This window comes from Physeter macrocephalus, chromosome 9 (assembly GCF_002837175.3).
Source record: "Physeter macrocephalus isolate SW-GA chromosome 9, ASM283717v5, whole genome shotgun sequence".
NCBI classification, from domain to species: Eukaryota; Metazoa; Chordata; class Mammalia; order Artiodactyla; family Physeteridae; genus Physeter; species Physeter macrocephalus.
The window spans coordinates 65,672,959-65,678,273 of NC_041222.1; positions in this window are offsets into that span (position 1 = coordinate 65,672,959).

Consider the following 5,315-nt stretch of genomic DNA (forward strand, 5'->3'; position numbering starts at 1 on the left):
ACCTAGGTGTGATTTTCTCATATTTATTCTGCTTGTACAACTTGAGTTTCTGACTTCATGTGTTTTTTTAACTTTAGAAAGTTGTGGTTTATTTTACTTATAGGTAAGTTAGATATTTTCACCACATTCTCACTATTTCCCATTTGTCTTTTAACAGTGTTTTTAATTTTTCATCTTTGTTCCCTTTCTGGCTTTAGCTTGTATATTTTCTTTTGACTTAGTTTTCTGTACACTAACATTCTCTTCAGTTATGTCTAATCTGCTGTTATCCACATCTATTGAAATTTTAATTTCAGTTGTTGTATTTTTAATTTATAGTTTTTCTTTTTATTGGTATTTTGTAATTTCAAGTAATCTTGTTTTCATTTTTAATGACTTTTATTGTTTTCTTTCTGATTTTACAAGCAATTCGTGTTCATTGCAGACAACTGGAAACACATAACAACATAGAGTAAAAATTAACTAGTTACCTTTGCTTTAATTCTCTTTATTCACATCAGGAACATGATTTGAAATAGTCTAGACCTCCATTTTTGGAAAGAAAATGCGCCAAATAGGGATTTTTATATAGCTAGCTAATCTTAATTTAGGCAAGTAATTTAACATTGAATCTAATAATAAGCTTTTGCAAATTATATAAAAATGTGGTCTTAATACATAGTTAGATTTTTAAAAAGTTACTGAAAGAGGGCCTGTTAATAAGTCATTTTCATTCAGGTGTGAGATTTCCACTGTTGTTCCTCCCTCTTTTATTTAATACTTTATTTATCATTTATTACCATACATAAATGCCTCAAAATGAGAAGAGCTAATTAATGCATTGTCTTACAGAATCATTATAAAGAAATAAAACAATGGTTTGTGATGATTGGATAAAAGTAACAGCCTAAAATGTAATGGCAATAAACATAAAATCCTGATTTTTAGCAGTAGCCAGCATTAGTGACATTTTATATGAAAAATTATGGAAATTTTATTATACATAATTATTATTTAATGACAAGGGCCAATGTTGTGAACCTGTTTCTATATCTACCTAATAAAACCTTACTTTATAGTGATTAGATCAATGTATTATTAATTCAGTCATATTATTGAAGAGTCGAATTTCATTCGTCTCTTTATTCAGTTTTCTAAAAATATTAATTAAGCATGTATTAGGGACATAGCAGAGTTTTTAACTCATTGGGTGCTATAAATATATGACAAATAGCCTATCTGAAACAAAATTATATTCCAGCAGGGGATACAGCCATTTACCCAAAATAACTAAAATAATAGGCTAATAAATATGTCTCTTGAAAGAGATGGAGACGTAGCTAAATTGCTGTTGTGTTTTATTTTGTTTTGTTTTTTTTGCAGTACGTGGGCCTCTCACTGTTGTGCCCTCTCCCATTGTGGAGCACAGGCTCCGGACGCACAGGCTCAGAGGCCATGGCTCACGGGCCCAGCCACTCCGCGGCATGTGGGATCTTCCTGGCCCGGGGCATGAACCCATGTCCCCTGCATCGGCAGGCGGACTCTCAACCACTGCGCCACCAGGGAAGCCCGCTGTTGTGTTTTATATGAGGGAGAGAGTACTCCCAGTCATGTGAGTCAGAGAAGAGTTCATCAGGGAGACAAAATTGTACCTAGTGATAAAAAATTAAAAAAATGAAGGGATGGGAGGCAGGACGTTCTAGGCAGCATGGTGGAATGGATAAAGGATATGCTTTAGTATCAGAAAGATCCCCATATTCAATTCTTAGTTTCACTAACTAGTTGTGAGTCATTATTTGACTCAGATTTTAAGAGCATGTTTTACATCCCCATTTTCTAATTCTTTTACATCTCATCATTTTTTTTCACATTCAAAATCAATGAGAATCTTTAAAGGAAAGATGCATAAACTCTGAGTATAATATAACATTTTAAGAAACCGTGAAAAACCCTTCATGTCTAAGTTTGATCCTGTGATCATTTTATTTTCCATTTAGAAAAGCTAGAGACATAACTATCTTCTTTCTATATTGCAATAATATATCTTCTCTGGTTAAAAAATTGCCAAGTAGTTGTCTTATTCTTGGAAAGGAATCAAGGTAATTAAAAAATTCATAAAGCTATCAATTCTTTTAGTGAGAACTTCTATATTTTCTTTATGTTTCTTGTGTTAATAAAAATGAGTATATATTTTAGTAGAGATCAAAGAAATAATTATTTTCTGCCCTATTAATTCTGCATAGTTATGTTATAGTGACATAATAAATATGTTAAAGGAGGGTCTCCCAGCTTCTTTTTTCTAAAGTTAGATTTTAATTCCAAACACTTTGACATTTGCATTCCCATATCATCTTTTTTCCTAAACTAAGTTTTTTGGGGAAGAATGTTTAATTTCCTTTATGAAATCTCTCTGCCTTTAATGTTAGATTTCTACAATAAACAACTATCCCTTATATCCAGGTTGGCCTGGTGAAACATGAGTTACATTGATGGCAAAACATTCTAAAATATGGATCCTAGTATTTGTGCTCATTTATAAATTTGAATTTGGAATAGCTTTGGAATATATTTTCTTTGACTTAATCAGGGATGAGGAAGAAGAGAGAGGGTAAAACTCAGTGCTGTCAATGCATGAAATTGGCTTTGGTAATTGGCTTTGGCAGCACTAAGGTACTAAGCTACATAGCTTCACAAAATGCGAGTCTGGGAAGAGAAGGATATGTAGTAATTAGTCAGTCACTTTGACTTTCAACTTGGCTTAGCATGTTACTGTTTCCCTCATTCTGTGACCTAAATCAATGACCTTTAAACTGGAATATATTTCATTGTGCCTCCTTATAACCCCTCCCTCCCATTTCCATCTCTGTTGCTCCAAAAGGAAGAGTGATTCAAAGTATGGAAGATACCTACCCATCCATGGAAGAGGAGCTATTTTTAACTCCACTGAAACATTGAGAAGTAGTCATCATGACAAAAAAATGTGCCTCATTTAACTTAAGAGGTACAAACTGGGCCATTTATGATCAAGGTGAGAAGTATAACTTCATTTCTTATAAGTTTTGTTAGATACAATTTATTCTTAAACCAATTTTCTTTGAGATAATTAAACAAATCAAAAGAAAAATAGGAACTTTGAGGAGAAAGGATAAAAAGATTCTTCCAGTATAAATGATCTTTTTCTCTCATTTTGCCATTAGGCATGTAGGATTGGAACAGGTCAATTTTTAAAAACCAGTCACTACATGTGAGGTTAAATTTGTCATTTAAAAACCACTTCTATAGGATATATCACCTGGAATACACTATTGTCCCACCCCCCTCCAATGGTTTAATACTAGACTTACAAAATCAGAATCTTTTAAAATTAGGGCCCTGAATCTCACATTTTTAACATGATCCCCAGGTTATTAAAAAGCTCAGAATTTTGAAAACCACAGATTTAAATGGATTATTCTTTCTTAAGGAAAAAAATTCCTATTGGCATTATTCCACACAGAATAATGAGATCTTTTTATGCCTTCAGCCAAAGGATGAGCAGCTTCAATGTTATCTTGGAGAACAGGGACAGTATTTTTAAGGAAAGCACTTGGGAAACTTTGTTTGCTAAGTACTCGAACATGAAACTAAGATGCCTACTACTTCTATTCAAGGCAATTTCCTGTAGAGTGTAGAATAATACTGTATAGAGGAAAATATACTCTAAGAGGAAAAGAAGAGACCTCTTTTCCTCTTCCTTCTTCCTACACTCTTTTTCTCTCCTTCCCTGTCTTTCTTCTTCCTTCTTTCCTAGCTTTCCCTTTTAATTTTCTCTTTCTCATCTCATTCAGATCATTTCTCTTTCACAAATGTCTTTTCTTTATTTAGTCTCTTTATATGTCTTTTTCTTTCTTCTAGCTCCCTGCCCCCCATTCTCTTGCTGTCTTATTTCCCTACCCAAGTGCTTTTCCTCAGAACTCTCATACTGTCTAAGATATTTCTACAGGAACAACACTAGTTCAGGCCCCAAATACCACAAAGGTACAGTAAAAGTGGTTTATATCTTCCTTGATAATGCAAATCAGATATAATACAATTGTTGATTGGCTACCATCTTTCACTTAGTCCCACCCCTCCATCTTTTATCAAAGAGAGTAAAGTTCTTATCTTCTGGGGGTTGGGGAGAAGTGTTTGTAGGCCAAGTGGGAAAGCTGCAGGCAATCCATCTAAGGTAGTGGGAGAGCAGAGAGAAGCAGTCCCCCCCTCCTCAGCGCTCTTTAGGCTGATCTGCCTTGTGGAGCTAACAAAAGGACAACAACTAACTGGGAGATTTCTGGAATAATTGTCCCTGTCCTAGAACACCTAGCCAGTCTCCAGGACCTAGAATTAACTTTAATAGTATTAAAGCTAGAGGAACAGTTACCAGCAAGGGGTAAGTGGTGCCAAATGGCAGTTAGACCTGAGCAAATTTGTAAAGGGCAGCCAGATCCTGGAACTCTGAACTTTACTTAATTTAAAATTTTGGATCCCATGTGTACCCTCATGGCAGAATTTTACTGTATGTTTTTATATTGTCCTCCTTGCTTGCGTAATGGTTGATGACTGAATTAACTTTGGTATTATTTGGTCATGTTCTTTTTTTTTTTCCTATGGCTGTTTCTCTCTCTGTTCTAAGAAATCTTTGCCTTTTCCCAGGTTTTGACAATATACTGATGTTTTTCCTTTAGACCCTCTATAGTTTTATCCTTTACATTTAGGACTATGATTTATCTTGAATTAATGAGGTAGAGGTCACTGTTCTTTTTTTTAAAAAATTAATTAATTAATTAATTAAGTTTTGGCTATGTTGTGTCTTCATTGCTCCATGCAGGCTTTCTCTAGTTGCAGGGAACGGGGGCTGCTCTTCGTTGCAGTGTGCGGGCTTCTCATTGCGGTGGCTTCTCTTGTTGCAGAGCACCGGCTCTAGGTACGCAGGCTTCAGTAGTTGTGGCTCGCGGGCTCTAGAGCTCAGGCTCAGTAGTTGTAGCGCATGGGCTTAGTTGCTCCGCGGCATGTGGGATCTTCCTGGACCAGGGCTCGAACCCGTGTCCCCTACATTGGCAGGCGGATTCTTAACCACTGTGCCACCAGGGAAGCCCTGTCATGTTCTGTCTTTGCTTATAATCTTATGTAGGTTCCTGTAGTTTTTAAACTTTGATCTGGAGGGTCTCCAAGTATTCTCACTTTTCCCTGTAATCTTTTCTTAATCCAACTAACCTCTCTACCCAGTCAAAACCCATAATTACCACTCTTTTTGTATGAAGGGTTTTAGAACTTCCTATACTTATCCAACTTTTTGAGTTAACACACATATTTTCATC